Genomic DNA, 18985 nt, shown 5'->3' on the forward strand with positions numbered 1-18985 from the left:
CTAATCTATTTATTCCTAGGAGTGTTATAAAATTCATGAGGGTGTAGAGTGATCTGCATCCAAATGGGCCACTCTCAGGCTAATAGTTAATAAAGAAAAACATTTCCTCTACAACCATGATTTAGGAACCCTAATATTTGTATATACTAATATGAAATCAATAAGCAGGTATGTCTGCTATGCTCAGGACATGTAAGCAGGGAAGAAATGAATACAGTGACTTCTGTTGAATCTACAGCTCCCACAAACACATATCAATATGCTGACTTTAAAATAAAAGGATGTGCCTCTTCATCTTCTACAACCTTCAGCCGCTTGAAACTCTTTGCAAATCACCATCCCTTTGTGAAACTGAAAAATGCTGTCAGTGACCTTTAGGAAATGGGTAAGAGGAAGGCTGGTTTCTGAGTTCACAGAGGCAAGCTGGAGCTGAAACACAACTGCTGATCATGCCAGCAGCACCCACGTCATGCCCAGGTTACAGAAACAATCAGGAACTTCCTGAAGCCAGAAGCACCTCCTTGGCAGAAAGTAAACTGCTTGGCAAGCCTTCCTCTGCTGCATTTGCAAGCAGATTGTACAGCTTTGCCCCAGTCCTGGAAAACTCTGCAAGGATGGGCTGAGTCTGAGGGTGGGTTCCAAGTCCTTTGCACCAGCCAAGCCAAAAGAAGTGAGGCTGGAGAAGTAAGTGGTACAAAGAGCAAGAAGTAGAGTTTCTTGTTGGAAAGCTCTTATTTTAAATGTATACGTATATATTTGGTACCTGTAGTACAAAAAGGTATTGTGAGGTCTAAGAAGAGCTTTCAATTCCACAACTTTCCTCTGATTTTCCTGCCATGAGAGAAAAGTGACATATGGATAGGAGGTATTTCTCATGGAGTCAGTAGTGATCAGAAGTAGGATGCAGCTGCTCAACCAGAACATAATTACTTAATCTCTCTATCAAGAGAAAACCCTGATAAAACAATACTGACCGAGGAGGGAAAGTTTAGAGCTCTGCTGACGAATGCTGAGAGGGAATGAGACAACCTGCTTGGAGATCCTTATGGGAGAGGCCACATCAGATGACAGTGACATCCAGGTCTTGCCACACACCTCTGAGGGCTTCTTATCTCCCTGCAGAGATGTCCCCTCTGCAGTGGGTCCTGGCATCTGTTGGGCAGGAGGAGGTGGCAGGAGGACCATTGGAAATGTGGAGTTTGATCACAGAATATGAAAGTGAAGGTACTAATATTCCTACCAGGTTTGGGAGCTTGAGGTGTGAACCTGTGCCATGTTACTGTGGCTAATGGGGCACTGAGCCTTTGCCATCTGCTGGCTGTCGGAGCTCCCCTGCAGGCTGTCCTGGGGGGGCACATGGGCTTTCCACACAGCCCATCCAATCAAAATGGGCGGGAGGAGGAAAAGGAAAGGGAGAAGGAAGATGAGAAGAAAGGACCAGGAGAGATTCCTTGTGGAGGAAGTGCAGGGCAGGCAGAGGAGTAATACAGTCACAAACGAGGAGGCAACCGATCCACATGCATCCAATGTGCCCGGAACAGCACTTGTCCTTCCAGGTCAGGAGAGGCTGCTCTGATTAATGATTTCACCAGCAAGGGGGAGACATGCTAAAGAAATTTCTCTTTAATCTGCAAGCAAGGCACAAATAGTTTCTGACGGAAAACAATATTAAAATTGTTGATTTTTACAGTAAAAGAATCCATTAATCAAACAAACAGCACACTCAGGAATTGAGCGGTGTGGGGCTACAGATTAATTGCAGGAGTTGTCTGTTCCCCCTATATCTCTCAGCATTTCAAAATGGACATAATACCCAGTTTTATTATTTACCAGCCCTTTAAGTTGGACTTGAAATGCAATTAAAATAGCACTTGAGAGAGCCATACATTTTAATTAATGGCCTGCATTGCTGAGAAGTTGGAAAACAGAGAGCGCATTGCCCACTAGGAATGAGTAAATCAAGACAGATGCGTTCCTGGGTGTCCATACATCAATATGATGACATAATCCAGTAGAGCAAGAAACCCATCTCTGCTGTAATATCACTCGTTTTGCTTCAAAAATTTAGCGCAACGGGTGCGTATGATGAGTGCCATCTTAACAGCCTCAGGCTTCAAAACTGGGGAAAAAACATATCTAAGGCAATGCAGTTCTGCTGCAGGGTTCCAAAACCAAGAGGAGTCCCCATGAGATTCAGCCTGCCCAACTCCGCTCCCCACTGCTCTGTTTCTCCTTTTGGTTTCCAGATCCTGGAGCTCTTGCCCTGAACTGCCAAATTAGTGGCTAAGATGTAGCAATCCCAGGTGTGGATGACACCTAAGAGTGGTGTGAAAAAGGTGTGAGCACCATGGTGTAAAGTCTGGGGTTTGCTCCTTCTCAACATGCTTGTTCTCCCCCAAAAGTAAGGACATCGCCAGGAAATGTCTTGGCTAGTGTCTGCTGCTCCCAATGGCATTGCTCCCATGGACAGCTTGGATGCAGTGGCTCTCTTTTGGAAGATACATGAGACATACGAGTGTGTATATATACAGTGTGTGTGTGTTTGTGTGTGTAAATATGCATGTAAATATTTATGCCAAAGACTGGTTTCCACACAGGTTTCAAGCACAGATCTGGACTTAAGTATTTTATGTGATGATCATCTTGTACATAACATTTACTGAGAAACATATTGAAACACTGAAAAACGAGCAATGCCATTAAATTTTGCTAAATAAAGAGTAAAATGGGAAGTGGTTCACATGATATAAGTTAGAGACTTTCAAGAGTTTGTATATCTACCAACACATCATATACTAGCTATGATTTTTGGCTAAGGATCAGGGCCTATGTAGAAGAGATTTCTTCAGCTTTTTACAGGGGGAAAACAAAACTGAAGCAAACAAAAAAAGGTGAAACACATACTGGTAAAAGCAGAAACTGAAGTAAGAGACTGGAAAAATGCAAACCTGTCAACCATTTTAAAACACATTTAGAGACCTCCAAAGTACAGAGCGCAGAGTTAAAAATTTGCAGAGGACAGCATTTTTTTTAGGTAAATCTGTCTTTCCTGAACTAGGGAAACGCCAGGAAAAACTGGCAAAAGAAAGGCACTTATGAAACAAGATAACAGAGAAAATTGGCTGTTGTCAGTATGAGATAATGAGCCTTCACAGAAATATGTTGAGCTGTCCTATCCCCTTTTTCATCTCTTTGTGAATCTGCCCTTTTTTGAGAAAATGTGGACAACCTTAGGGACTATTATCCAACAGCAGGCTCTGATCTAGGCATCTTCAGCAAAACACAGAAAGGACTGGGATAGAGAAATGAGAAAATGTCACTTCATGATTCAGTAGTCCTCCTGTATTCAAGTGCTTTATACAGTTTTGGTCACCTAATCTTTAAACAGGAGGTTGAAACTGGTGGTCTTCAGAGAAGGGTAGCAAAAAAATGAACACAGGGAAAATCTCTTCTTACTTCTACCTCAAGGTAGAAGTAGCCGAAGGCTTTCCATTCATCTTGAAAGAACAGTCCAACTTTCAACACTTGTTCTATGTCATGGAGACTGCAGAGCACAAATTGACTTTTCAGCCGCCGTTGCAGAAGTATGTCCTCCCCTGAGCAGCCTCCCAAGAGAGACACCAACACAGACCAGCCAGCTGCCACAGCCAGGGACAAAAAGGGGTTTAAACACTTGTGCAGCCTTTGGTAAGATTGTGCACTGGTAGAAATCATCTCAGAGAAGAAACTGCAATGCTCTGGATATAAGGAAATATCCAAAAGCTACCAAGAACACCTAAATATTCACAGAATCATGGAATGTGCTGAGCTGGAACGGACCTACAAGGATCACTGAGTCCAACCCCTGGCCCTGCACCACCCCCAGGAGTCACACCATGTGCCCAAGAGTATTGTCCCAATACTTCTTGAACTCTGTCAGGCTGGTGCTGTGACCACTCCCCTGGGGAGCCTGTTCCCAACCACCCTCTGAGTGAAGAACCTTTTCCTGATATCCAACCTAAACCTCCCCTGACACAGCTTCAGGCCATTCCCTTGGGTCCTGTCACTGATCACTAGACAGAAGACATCAGTGTCTGCCCTTACGTTATATCCATTACTTGAGATGTAGGGATTTTATGGTGGGCAAATACCAAATATCTGTTCCTCTCCTTAACCCTGAAGCTAAAAAAATCAGGTTCTTGTTTGTGTGTGTTGTCTTAATTTATTCCCCTCTTGGGAATACCCAGACAGTAAGTTGCCAATGTTGGAACAATTGACTCTTCCTGTGGCCATTACTTCTCCAGTTGGCTCACACCGCATTACTGAGCAATCCAGCCCAGTCTACCCATTTAGAACAAATGTCTACGATGAAGTGCCAGAGGGGCTGTGGGCAGGCGTAAGCATCCCTCTGCCGATCAGGAGATAGAGACATGCATGTCCCAAAGAAGTTGTCGACACATATGTGTGTAGGAGGGGAGGTACATGTACATTTTTTGAGGGCACTGGGGACAAAGTAAAAAGAGATTTTTGTAGCCCGCCTTCTATCCCTTCTGCCTTTTTATTAAACGTGGTTGGAAAACATTTCCCAAGTGGAAAATGTTTGTATATTTTATTTTTTCCTCAGCATTTAATAGCTCTTTAAAATTGCATCACTAAGGGTTTTTTAGCAACTGGCAATAAGACGTGTCGACTTCAGAGTGCCTGATTTATGCCTGAGATCAGAAGAGGGTGGGTGTCCCTTAATCCACACCTGTGTATTCACTGGGGAAGCAGCAAAGATGAAGTACTTTGTCTTTTGGGAAGTCTGCTTGAGTGTGCAGATTTCCTCCTGACAGCCCCTTAGCAGAAACCAAAATATTGTATTGTCATTCCAACTTGTGCAACAAAGCCCAAACAGACCTCTTACCAACTCCATTTCATTTTCTGAGGTGTAGAAAAGCCGGAAGGGGGGAGATGCACATGAAAGGCGACCAATGCTGTAGCAAAGGGACCTGATTACAGTGAAGGCAGGGAATCTGCATGAAACAAAAAGACACCATGTAATTATTAAAATAACTAATATGTTGCTTTATAAACCATGACAAGCCACTCATTTAGGGTTATTCTGTATTCTGAACTTTGATTGACTCCCATAGTTGTGTCTTTATTGCCAGTTTTTATAGCAAGACAAAGCAAATTCAGTCAATCTGAGCCTCCAAATATATGTACAATTATTGATGCCAAGGAGAAAATCCTCTTCTCTATTGATCAAAGACTGAAGGTGAACTTGAATTTCCAAGAACTTGAGACAGAGTCTGAATGAGAATTTCCAGTGAAAATGTCATGAGCCTTTGGATCAAGTATCCAAGGTGACATACAGAAAATTAGGATACGTCCTTATTAGACAGCTTCTTTTGTCATCTGTCCATACTGCTGTGGGCATTACAGAAAATTAGGATACGTTCTTTTGTCATCTGTCCATACTGCTGTGGGCATCAGACCTGACGGTGTTCCACCTTAGAGCACCATCCTGCTGACCACCTTCTGCAAGTTCACTGTTTTTTCCCTGCCTGTTCTGCAGGTGAAAATCATCCAGCAGTGTAACTGGTAAAGAAATGGCAAGTACACACAGCCAGCGTGCTAGAGAATTGGGGAAATTTCATTGTTCTGAACTAAAAGTAGATAAAATCTATTCACCTACAGTTACCCTTGACCATACCTTTGCTTTATCCCTGAGTTTTGAATCTGGTCTGAAGGTGTATTTCAATAAAGTATTTGCAATGGGACATACTGCAGAGCAAGCTAAATATCGGGGGGAAGGGTTTCCTGTTTGCTTATTGCTAAGAAGGATTTCAGGGGTGCAGGCAAGAATCCTGCATCCTACCAGGACCTTTGGGCTTGGTCCACTTGACCCATGGTAGTGAATCAGCACTTCCTCAGCATTCTGCAGGCTAATGGTAAAGCACCCAAGGCTTGGGTGGTCCCCAGGAAATCTGGACATTCTGGAAAAGAAGAAAAAGGACTCCAGGATGATTTAAGCAATGCCCTGGAGGACTGACCCATTGCTAGGGCAGAGGATCCCTTTGCAGGCACAAACTATGTCAGTAAGGACTGAGGTTTCCATGTGGGAAAGTTCAGGGCCCGAACAGGTTAACTCAGAAAAAACATGTTAGATCTTTAGAAATAGCATTGGTGGGCAGCTCTGCTCTGTGAAACAGAAAGCATACCCAGCACATGGCTGGATAATCCTGTGATATTTTGAAGAAATCGTGCCCCCTGCTGATTTAATTAGATTTTTTTTTTAGCCTCAGCTCTAAACCTGGTGAGAACATTCAAACATACTGATTAGTGTTCAAGGTCAATAACTCAGATGTCCTGCTGGATAGTAAAAATCTTCTTTCAACACTGAAATAAGATGCTTATTATTGATTCGTTGGAAGCAGAAGGCAAAAGATGAATGGCATATCCTTGCAGGGCCAGCATTCTGAGGCCATGTCTAGCATTTTACGTATCCTTTGTAGCATTTAATGGGGAAATAAAAGCCTGAAATAAAACAAGCAGAAATGCATGACCAGGGGATTTGGTGGGTTTATAAAGCCTCTGGTTTTGTCTTACTTGCATGGTAAAATTTTCTCATTTTCTAGCAAAAACCCTGGTCATCGGCTACCCATTTAAACTGATCACGACTGATTAACAAAAAAAAAAAAAAAAAAAAAAAAAAAAAAAAAAAAAAAAAAACGCTTTAAAAAAACAAACCTCTTTTTTTTTAAAAAAAAAAAAAAAAAAAAAAAAAAAAAAAAAAAAAAAAAAAAAAAAAAACCATTACACTGACGACGAAATATAAAAAAAAAAAAAAAAAAAAAAAAAAAAAAAAAAAAAAAAGACAGCTGTTGAAAAACAGTCACTGCTGTTTTATGAGATGGGTGGTTATATCACAGTATCCCACATCAACTCTCTCAATGGCCAGCAGTATGAAAAAATGCACATATTTTTCCCAGGAAGCCTCAGCCATGTCAAAACAGCTTGCACAGAGGTCACCCCAAATGCAGGTCAGACAGCAAAAGAAGGAAAGAAAGGAAGAATCCTAGCATTGTGCTGTCACGGGTATGTGAATTGGGCTCCAGCCAGCTCCGCATCCAGTCGAACAGTGGGACTGAGTACAGGCTCACACTTCCCAGGAAAGGGCAACAAACCACCGTTTCCCATTGCCCCATTTCCATCTGGCAATTTGGGGCCACTGGAGCTGTGGTACAAATGCGGTCCTGATGGTCCGAAAATCCTACTTAGTGTGCTTTCCGGCGCGGCACTGTGCTCTGCTGTTGTTAATGCATCGATCAGGGACATTTTCTTTTGGCTTCCCTCTCCCAGCCGCTAGACCGCAAACCGGTCTCCACTAGGAGGTCATTGAGTACCCTCTAGTGGATATTTTGGAAAACATATCTCAGCTCTTTATTGGCCCCTGGAGCCTTGGCGGCAGCTCTCTGGAAAGCCTGGTGTTTATAGTTAAGGTACGCAGGGGATGGATTACGGTAAGCACGGCGCATGCAAACGGTTGCAAACCCCTAAAGAGCTCCTTCGCGTTAGTTAAATCAAACACAAAGGGCAAACAAGATTAAAAATCAATACTTCAAGACAAACGGCTTGATTTTTTTTTAACCTAGTAGATGTGTACAAGGCCAAAAATACCTGTAAGGAAAATCAATCTGCCAATGACATTCAGTTTCAGTTTTTGGAATAGCCTGAGATGGCAATGGGCCCCTGACCTACGGCATCCAAGGACAGGCTCCTGGGAGAAGCAAGAATATTCCCCCATGCTTGGCCTCCTTACCCTTTATTTATTAGCTTTATTAATCATCTGGGGTTTTTTTCTAAATTAGTTAATGCATTTGCTTTTTGCTTCCCATGATCTGTATGTGGTGAGTTAGCTTTCCCAAAGAGCCAAAATCCCTCCCAGCTGCTCACTCACTCACATCCCCCCAACCCTCAGAAAATGTGTGAGAAAGGTCTTATGTCACAGGAAGGACAGGGAGCTTGGTAACTTGCCAGGTAGCATCATAGGCAGACTACACTTGATGGACGTGGGGGGAAATATTTTAAGTTGTTGCCAATTAAAATAGATTCAGGTAGTGAGAAACAAAGATAAACATTAAAATAATACCTTTCTTTTCCCACTTCTTCTCCAGCTCTTCTATTTCCTTTTACCCCAGGCTGCACAGGGAGATGTGGGATTGGAAGCTGGCGTCAGTCCATAACTGCTTCTCTTTCCTTCTCATGCTTTCCCCCTGCTCCAGCAGGGTCTTCCCTGGGCTGCAGTTCTTCAGGATGAATCTGCTCTGGTGTGGATCATCAGTAGCGGGGTGGATATCTGCTTCAGCTCCTGGAGTACCTCCTCCCCTGCCCACGTCCTTCTCCTCCTCTGCCCTTGGTGTCCCCTCTGCTGTTTCTCACTTTTTCCCTCCTGCCCTGCTCGTCCAGAGTTGTCTGCTCTTTCTGATACAACCTCCCAGTAACATTTTCACTGAAGTGTTGAGCAGTATTAGTTTCTGTTCCCGTCATCTGTCAGCCCAATCCCTCTGTCATCAATCTTGTCAGTTTGTCTTGACCTGATGTCAGACTAAATGTTGTACCATTAACCTGCTCATCTTTATGCCTTTTATCAGTGGCTTAATGCTAATGCTCTGTAAGACTTCAGGAATTTCCTTGGTACATCAGGATGTTCTCAAAATGCAGATGGGTAGGTCAATTATATCCTTGGCAGATTTTCCAGGCCTTCTGAGTATGTAGCAAGACTTAAACCTGTTTATGTCTAATACAGATTTTTTATGTCCTCACTTATAACTTAGCAGCTCAAGAAATATCACTTCTCTCATTATGCTTGAAAATACCATCCTGCTTCTTTCTAAATGCATGACAGAAATCTCTGTTTATCTGTCTACCTCTTCTCACCCTTCTCCTTAGTAGGATGTCGCTGCTGCCTGCTGTTTCTCAGGTTTCTATGAGGCTTTCACCTTTGTGTGTCCTATTTCTCTTCGGGAGCACAAGTTCTGTGCTGGTCTGTTGGATATTTCATAACAAATACAGGCCTCTGTATATACAGCTTAAAAGGCCTCTCCTGGTGCTATGTTGTAACTTCATCTCTTTTTTAACATCTTTTTTTGTGGAGCTTTTTGCCATGGCTCCTGGAGTTGGGCCTCATATGGCCTGTTCTTACGCCAAATTCTGAATTTTCAATTTCTGAACCATCCTGGTGGGTGAAGTTTTGCTTTTTTTGCTGGGTATCACTATTATTTCCAGCAAGTAGCCGGCTCTCTGTTTGTCATGACCTAAAAGAAAACCAGACTGTCTCTATGTGCAGGTAGGTAGAAGATGGGCCAGTTGAGCCTCAAACCCTCTCCCTAACCTCTTATTTCAGATTTGCCATGGTTCACCCTCTCTACTAACACCTGGGACACCTCTGACCCCTTCTGCCCTGTCCCTGCGTTAGTCAAGGCGTCCAAAGAGTGAATGTTTGGTAAGGCACATTTTCAGTAATGGGAAGGGGTTATCTGAGGAGCTTCTTGGTCATTAGAAATTGGTCCTAGCCTGAGCAGGAAATTGGGTCAGAAGGTCACCAGAGAGACCTCCTAGGCTACATTGTTCTATAATTCTATGCAAACATATGGTATATCACTTAATAAACTGGCTGAAAATATTAAAGAGGCAAAGGCAGGGTACAGGATGAGACGCATGACAGAATTGCATTGCTGAAAAAGCTTTTTTCTTTTAAATTTTATTTCCTGAAGTAAAAACTCTACAAGAAGTGTGTAACCATTTAAAAAATGTTATATTCCCTAATCCAATGATACTTTCAATGGCTTTGAAGGTTTTCCAGTGTTGCCAGGCCACAGTGCTAGTGCCCAGGGGTGCACCCAGCACACGATGGTGTACATTTCTTTGTGGGCTCCTTTGTTACACAGAACCTGTGCTCTCTGGTAAAAGACAGAGATAATGTGGCATTTTTGAAAGCAGTGAGTCAGCTGTGTTTGCCAATAACACATTCAAAATCTGTGCCATTTCTGCTGTGTTTTAGCTGGGTCTCTGAGACACCTACCAGACAGGGTGGGGCCACAGGAGGAAGTTATCCAGCATCAGCAAATGAGAAAGGTGGTTTTCTAAGGAACTGGACCCAAGGTGCACGTAGCCCTGGCTTGTCAGAGAGCTCTGCAAATACACATCTACCACACAGGAGGCTTGTGCTGCCTCTCCAGAGTCAGCGAGTCCTTGGCTTTGGCTTTGAGAGTGTTGTGGTGCGTAAGGGAGGATGTTTTTCCCTCTCATTTACTCCACTTTTATATGGCATTGGAAAACAGGGTGTATTGTGTTTGCACTGCAAGGTTTTGGTGGCAGGGGTCTACAGAGGTGGCTTCTGTGAGAAGTTGCTAGAAACCGTCCCCATGCCCAAGAGAGCCAATGCCAGCCAGCTCCAAGACGGACTTGCCACTGGCCAAACTGAGACCATTGGTGATGGTGGTAGCTCTGCTGGGATAACAGATTTAAGAAGGGGGAACACTTACTGCCCAGGAGCAAATTTTGGCCAGAGAAGAGTGAGAATATGGGAGAGGAACAACTCTGAAGACACCAAAGTCAGTGAAGAAAGAGGGGAGGAGGTGCTCCAGGTGCCAGAGCAGAGATTCCCCTGCAGCCTGTGGTGCAGACCATGGTGAGGCAGCTGTGTCCCTGCTGCTCATGGAGGGCCATGGCTGGAGCAATATCCACCTGCAGCCCTGGAAGACCTCTGGAGCAGGGGAAGAGTGCAAGGAGTCCCCCTTTTGAGGAGGAAGGAGAGACAGAAACCATGTGATAAATTGACTGCAGCCCTCATTTCCTGTGTCCCTGTGCCACTGGGAGGGAGGAGGTAGGGAAATCGGGAGTGAAGTTCAACCTGGGAAGAAGGGAGGGGTGGGGAGAGGTGTTTTAAGATTTGTTTTTATTTTGCATTACCCTACTCTGGTGTTAATTGGCAATAAATTAAACTAATTTCCCCAAGCTGAGTCTGCTTTGCCCATGACAGTAATTGGTGAGTGACCTCTCCCTGCCCTTATCTTGGCCCATGAGCTGTTTGTTGTATTTGTTGTCCCTTGTCCCAGCTTAGGAAGAGAGTGGGCACCATGCATACAGCCAGGGTGAACCCACCACCCAGGGATGTGCCAGCTCAAGCACTAAGCAGACAGGCTGTTTTACAGAGCAAGCAGAAGTGGTTTTATCCCCTGTGATTTCAAGCGTGAGCAACAAACATGTATAGCAAAAAATAAATTGGCTTAGCCAGCGCTTTGAAGGGTGTGAGCTGCTACCCATGGTAATTTCAGTGTGAAACCTGCCGACTTCCCCTTTGCAAAAGGCCTCTTGAATGATTCATGCTCTCATCTACTGATGTTCCTGGCTTCTTAAACCACACCACTGACCCTTTGCCTTGGACCCAAAATTTCCAAATTGTTTTTAAAGGGTGCTTTTATGTGTGTGTGTGTGCATGTGTGAGCCTTCTTTTGAAAGACAGGCAATCCCAGCCTGTGCCCCAAGAGACAGATCTGGCACTGGAAAGTCATCATCCTCCCTGGCCTTACTCATCTCACTCATGCTTGCTTTTCCCCTTGAAGGGATGGAGTGTGTCCTCCCTTCCCACAGGCGCCAGCTGAGACACAGAGCTGCCAGGAACTCTCCATCTCTTCCTGGGAAGAGGTGCCTTGCCCTTTCCTGATTAGATGGCATAGTTAATGATGCTGACCCAAACAGAAAGCCAGGATGAGTGGGCACTTCCTCCCCCTGCTTTACTGCTGGGCAGAGGAGGGAGGTTTCCAAACTCTCCTTCTTTTGAATCCCGCCATATCAGCTCAGATGCTCCCCATTTAAAGAGCTTTCAAAATCTTTTCTAAAATGCATCACCATTTTTTGTTTTAAGAAGCACAGATGGCAATGACTACTTTTGAAAAGACACAAGGTGCTCCCCATCTCTCCAGGCGTGCAAGTGAAGCTGCAAGGCACTGGCATGATGGGTGGCAGTGCTTCCCATGGCAGCAGACCCGTGAGGCCACGCTTTCCCAATGCCTCCAGTGACTGATCCACTTAGGAAAGCAGCTCTTCTGGTTACGTTTAGCTCTTTAATCCTCTTCCCTCCCTTTCCAGAAGTGACAACTTTTCTGTTTGCACCTCCATTACATCACCACTCCCCTCTACAGCTGCCCTGCATTTTTTTTTTGCCTAACAGTATGTAATTAATCAGCTCAGGTTTGCAATAAAATATGACGCCCATTTAATAGACTGAGTCACCGGTAGAGCCAAGCAGAATGAGCTGATGGGAAGGATGGCAGGGGAGATAACACAGGGCTGTCAGCAGGCGAGGGGCAGGCCTGCCTTGCGCAGCCAGTGCTCTTCAGAGGCGGCCTGGGCGACACCAAGACCAAACCTGCTCATGTTTCCCTGTTGCTTGGTGAGGTTTTTGGCATGTTTTCCTGCCTGAGCCAGCGCTTCTGCGGCAGGAGCCAGATGGGTCGATCCTTTCCATAAGTGATGGGCATGAACTGAGGGTTAGGCTGGGAATGAGGAAACACAGAGAATGGGTGGAGTGGAGAGGTGACTGCCAGCCCTGTAGGGACACTCATCCTCTGGACAAGGTGGAGGGGTTGGGCCCCACGTGGTGATGAGCCTTTTTGGCGGGAGCCACCAGTCTTATCCCCGAGCTGTTGCTGGCTTTTCAAAACACTTCTATATGTAGTATTTTTTGTTGCTGGCTGTGGTACAGTTACCTCATTAATCTTCATTAGAGGGTGATAAAATACTTACATAAACACCTCATAAAACCAGCTGATCACTGGCACTGTACTACTCCATGTGCTCTGGAGTTTCAGGACAGAGCAGTTCTGTGATGTTATAAAAATCTCTCTTCTGTGGCTCAGAGACAGTCAAAGCTAAGGAAGAGCTGTTGTGCAGCTGACAAAGGCTTTAGGGCTTGCATACAGACAGCTAAACTGGGAATGCTCATGCATAACACCAGAAAGATGCTGGAGATTTTACAATTTACTTTGCAAGAGCTGTAGAAAAAGTAAAAAGTGCAGCACCATGACTGGGGAGATGGGTGTCCATATGTGTATATCTAGACATACATAGCAAAAATAAACACTTTCCAATTTTCTGGCTAACACAACTACTGTTGTGCTAGAAGCTTTTAAAGCAAAATGGTTTTAGCTCTATTTCCTGTAATTAGGAATATTTCCATGTGACAGCTTTTCAGCTGTTTGTTAGAAAATGCTTATCTAGAATTTTTTTATGGTGTAAGCTACTTACATCCCAAATTAAGAAAGACCTTATTAATGAATAAGATATTGGGATTTGGCATTTGATTTCAGCATTCAGCACAATTCCTGTTTAATGCTGTGCAAACTAATTCAGTCTCTTATCCCAGAGCAGAAACTGCAAAAGCCGTGACTGTACAAATCACGCGTTGTGGCATATTCATTGCTCGAGAAGATTCAGGGTGCTCTGGGGGTGGGCAGGAGAGCAAAAGCTCTGCCAGTTCTCGGTGTTTCTCCACACCACCATGTCCCAGGAGGCAGCAGTGGCTGCGGGACCTCATTTCCAGCCCCTCAGTGTGACAAATCCTGCACCGAGCTTGCAGATGCAACGCCAGCCCTGTATTAGCCTGCCACGCTGCAGAAGGAACAGGATCAAAGGAGAGAGTCATCCTTACCCAAGTCCTTGCAAGTCTTGTTTCTGGTTGTTTACCAAGTATTCCAACCAGTTTGTAAATGTCTTTTTTTTTTTTCCCGCGGAAAAAAAATATTAACAAAGAGCTAGGACTATCACAAATTACCTACTCTGCTTTTTACTGTTGAATTAATAATCTCCTTACTTTATAGCCCTGCCAGGAGGGATAACACTATTGTTAAGGCATGACACCACACTGCAGAAAGGGTGTCTGCTCAAAACTTGTTTAGTCCTCTCATCCTTGCCTGTAAACCACTGGAAAACATACAAAACTCTCACAGTTTGCACAGTAGCCATTCCAGGTAAAGTATAAGTCTTCTTTTGGTCAACTTTCCCTGGTAAGGTAAGAAATACCCCAAAGCTAAAGAAATGAGAGTGGTCTTTTACCAGCGTTGAAGAGCTCTGGAAAGAGCAGCTTTTGATTTTGTGGTAGGTAGACGCCAGAAAAGCCATTTTAAGATTGCCCATCAGTTAAAGTTCTAAAGCCACGGAGGTGGAGCTGCAGAAACGCCCTTCCTATTGATGCCAGGTTATTTAGCTCTTAGAAAACATCAGCAGTTAGGAAGGGCTCCAAGTTTTCCCAAAGAAACACTGTAATGAAATGCATCATCCAGCTGTCTGTGCCTTCACCACCACTCACCTGTATCCGTCCCTTCATCCTGCAATCCGGCAACAGCTTGCAGGTTGTGCTAACCTGCTAAATTCAAGTGCCACCTAGAAAATGTTTTGCAAGTGGACGCAATTTCCAGCTATGGGAATTTTCACTTTCCCCCCTAAATCACCTGCAACAGATACTCAATGTCTGTTATTTTTATTTATTTACATATTTAAATTGCATCTCAGTCAATCCCCTAAGTCTTCAAAGGTAAACCAGTTCCAAGAAATAGGACTGACCAGTGATGAGAATGCTGTCATTTTAAAAGTGGGTCAGGGCCAAGTATTGCTATGATTTCTTATTCTTTCAACTTTCATGGGGCAGCAAGGCCATCCCGCTGGGTGTGGATGAATTCCTCCTTGCTAACATAAAATGCTCCTTTGGCTCCTGAATTTCCAGTTTCAAGACCTGAAATTCTGGCATAAAATTCAGACTGCATTATAACAGCTGAAAAAAAGAAATCAAGAAATACAGTTATACACCTCTGATTGAGTGTATCATCAGTCTCTTCTCTAAAGCATTCTTCACAATTGAAATGGCTATTTTATCTAAGTAACAAAGAGAAACAGGCTCCAGCTGGGGATTTAAAACCCGAGACTGATTTTCTTAAAATAAATAATATTAATAAGCAAAAATGCAGGCATTTCTTAATTTGATTGCTTTAGCTACTGAAATAGCAGAGGGCACAAAAAGAACAGTGAGTAATAACCTCAATGAGCAAAGTTCAGGGATTTTTCTTTTCTTTACCTTATTCCTCAAAGCTGAAGAAAGAGATGACAAAGTTGTATTGAATGCAATGACTTTTTAAACATATTTACACAAGAAATAGAACCCAAACAAGCTGTTTGGGTTTTTTTTTTTGTTTTTTTTTTGGTTTTTTTTTTTTTTGTTTTTTTTAATGAATTCCTAGTTCTTAAACATAGCTTTTGCAGCTAATAATCTCTATATCCTCGCCTAGTCACAGCGCTGAAAATAAAAGCTGTTGACTATATTGATTTTGTGTCAGATTATGGAATTCTTTTAAATTTGTAATTTAGATACAGAATGCACTGCTCTCCAGGTCACAATGATGTTGAGAACTAATCTTGGTGTCTGGCATTATGCTTATAATGGGAAATTTGCTCAGTGAAGGAGACACTGCACAGCATTCTGCTGCTGTTCTAACAAACAAAGAATTACATTGCCTCAAGTTGTCATGCTGCCAAAATTGCTACACCAAAAATTAAATTGAGAACAGAGTCTTAAATACTTTGTCTGGCTAAAACATCATGTTATTTTGAGCATCCTTGCAATGCAAAAGCAAGCAAACCACTAATGCTTTGTGCATCTCTTTGTTCCTACACATGTTCCTACTTCCCATGAAAACATAAATTAAGAGATAATGTGAAGAAAATATCAAGAATATTTTGGTCAGATTAAAATACCCACTTATTCCCCAGTCAGTTTAAATTCCTAACAAAACATATTACAAAGTAAAAGGATTCCTTCTGATTAGTCCATCTCCTACTGAGCTGAACAGCCATCTTCTAATACTTGCCATGAATTGCAGAGAGCCTAGTGCTGTTCCCTGGTACCAGTGGCTGGACCAGAGGCTGGCAAAGTCAGACTCAAGGTGTTGAAAGAACGAGAAATTGGCTCACTGCCAAAAATGTGCTGGAACATATTTTGAAAGGCACCCTGTGAGTCTGAGTATGAATAAAATAACAGGCTTGCTTAAATAGGAACTGAAACTGTTGTTCTAATGGTTCAGCTCAAGGATTTTAGTAAATCAATACCTCTGTAGATTTCAACAGGCTTCAGACAACACCTTCTGGAGCCAAGAGATTTTATAGACCTGTGAGACAGGCAACTTATGCCAACTGCATATCAAGATGGTACTACAGGTGTATTCCATAGTGCTGGTGCAATCAGAGGCATTAAGGAGAGTTGGAGTTACAAGCATTGCATATACAAGTCTTGTATCTCATCCCTTATCAAAAGCAGATTTAATAAAGTGCCATAAAGCAAGAAAAAAAATCGCCCATGCACTGGTCTGCAGCACAAAGCAGGGTTTTCTCAGTAAGAACTCTGCCACAGCCAACATCGTGTAAGTTCAAAATACATTGCCAATTCTAGTATTTTACTGAAGTAATTATACCTTCATTGTGAAGTCTTCAAAAAAAACTAAATAGAAAAAAAAATAAAGTTTATGGTCCTTATTTTTCTATTATCCTCCAAATTTCTTAGTGTGCAATGTGAGGTCTAGATGGTAAGTAAACTTATATAAATTCTGTTAGCATCATGGACTGTCCTTAGTGACAATTCTCACTGAAGTAAGTGAAACTTCACCTAGAGAATACAAAAAAGCATCAGAAGTCACAATGAGGGATTTTAGCTGTGCAAGAAAAGTTACCTGACTTTAAAATAAGAATACCTGAAAGACAAATTTATATAAAAATGTGGGTTTTATTAAATTTTCATCACAGAAGAACTCAGTATAAAATCTCTAACAAAGTGATTTTATAGCACACTAGTAAACTCTCTGTCTCTCACAACCAAAAGCTCTGGTTATGAATGTACAGTGTGCCTTCATATCATAGAATACAAAACTGGAGTTTGCCTTTGTAGCCCCGTATTTGTTAAGCAGGAAGATGAAATTTAATAAAAGCTATTCCTTCTTCTAGTTTATTGTATCCATAAGACCCAGTTTTGAGATCATTAAATGAAAAATGTTGTTACAACTCAACCTGCTCAGACTCTGTGGCTGCTATTTGGCATTTCAGACTGCAAGAAAAGCCACTCCACATGCCCCCGTGACAAATCACAGCAGTAAACTGTTCCCTGAACACACATCCCAGTCTTCATCCAAGGAGCCACTCTAGCAGAGCAGAAAGGCATGCATAGTGATTGAAGAGGCCAAAGAGGGGAATTTTCCAGTAAAAAACTAGCTACTACCTAAAATATCATTTTCTGAGTAAATCCTAAGAATGTGGTGGGGTTTTTTCCTATTTAATTGGAGCATTTCCAGCATATTTGGTTTATGTCAAGCAACTAAGAACTGAAAAGCATGCTAGGCTCTCTACAAGTACTGAATCCAGGGACACATTTTCTTCAAACTCTGTACCTCACACTATCAGCAGAAAATGTTCCAATACCCCCTGCCAAGTTTGGTGTTTTGAGAATAGGTAGAACTACAAAACCCCCCCATTCCTCCTTGGCCAAGGGACTGCTTCTGTGCCATCTGCCAAATGTGTCAAAACCAAATGTGTCAGACACCAATTTCCAGGTGAGAATCTGTTGTTCAGTAAAAAAACTCCTATCAGGCTGGGTAGACCCAGACTTCTGTACCCTGTGCCCAAGAACAGCATTTGAGGTGAAGCCAGTGTAACAAATGATGCCATGGACTTGAAACCCTTGACTATAAAACACCCTGAAGTTCATTTTAACATTTTACTGACTTGCAGCTACTACAAGATCTTTCTGTGACATACATCCCACTCTGGAATAATTTAGTAATCAACCACCTGACCTGAAGATACATGTACAAAAAAGAAAAAAAGCAGTAACAGAAGCTCTGCAAAAATAGGTTTTTTAGCAGTTATACAGCAATTTTCGGCTTTGGAGGGCTTTGTGTTACTGCAAGAAGCTACTCAGAAGTTCTGAAGTTTATTAATTTTCTCATTATTAATGAGAAAATAGAGTCAGACCTGCCAATGCAGGAGTATGATGTTTGTCATTACTTTCACTCCAAGTATTTGTAGTTAGACAAATTGCTCTCTTGATTGTCATTTAAGACAAAGCAATTTTTTATGTACTTCAGAATGTACTTATGCACAAGTACACTACTTGTGTACCATTACAGCATCTGTAATGAATACACAGCAATAACAGTTACAGAGTAGTCATTTAACTCCTGCAACATCTAGGGGCAACGGCAAAAACTAGAGGAGCAATTACCTCATGTTCTCTAGCTTCTGGCCCAAGTTGTTTCTTGTATTTCTCTGGTTTCCTCTCATAAACACTCTCCAAAAAATACTAGCATAAAAGTGGTTTTCTTGTCAAACAAATTAAGGTTATACCACTGCAAGAACAATAGCTCTCTAACTAAAGATAAGGACAGAAAACATTTTGAATCATTTCAAAAACCAAAGATTTCTTGTTTAGCAGACTAAAACCTACCTGATATTGATTTGTCAGATAGCAGTGATGCCATACGAGCTTGTATCAATTCCAGCCTGCTGAATCAAAATGCACACCATAAAAAGTCACTGAAAGGCACAAGTGCATAGATGGTACTGCCTTCAAAGCTGTCTTTGAGTACAGGCTTCATGCATGTGTCTGAGAATAGTACCCAGTGCTTTGAGCTGAGCAAGAAAACAGGGAATAAAACCCTTCCCCCACCCAACCCAAATTTCCCAGATGTTAAGAAGCAAATCATACAAAAAAGAAAATAGAACATCAGAGGATCCAGTCTATTCTATCCAATCATCTGATGAATCTGATTTGATCACGTGTTCTTATTTTTAATTACTGGTTGCGAATAGAATTATGAGAAAGATGCCTGCAGAGAGAGCCTACTCCAGCATATGTTAATAATCTAAGGGACATATCCTGCTTTGAGCACTTGGTGTATTTTCTGATTCCAGGGAGGATGTA

The 18985-nt window shown here is 42.5% G+C and overlaps 1 long non-coding RNA gene across 1 annotated transcript; it reads right to left on the minus strand.

Moving 5' to 3' along the window:
* Nucleotides 1-1608: 1608 nt before the first annotated feature.
* Nucleotides 1609-9448, minus strand: LOC108448804. Its single transcript, XR_001864831.1, has 3 exons — nt 8117-9448; nt 4886-4994; nt 1609-3638 (listed from the first exon to the last, which is right to left on the minus strand). It is a non-coding gene; the product is annotated as an uncharacterized LOC108448804 (long non-coding RNA).
* Nucleotides 9449-18985: the final 9537 nt, after the last annotated feature.

This window comes from Corvus brachyrhynchos, unplaced genomic scaffold, assembly GCF_000691975.1.
Source record: "Corvus brachyrhynchos isolate BGI_N302 unplaced genomic scaffold, ASM69197v1 scaffold87, whole genome shotgun sequence".
NCBI lineage: Eukaryota > Metazoa > Chordata > Aves > Passeriformes > Corvidae > Corvus > Corvus brachyrhynchos.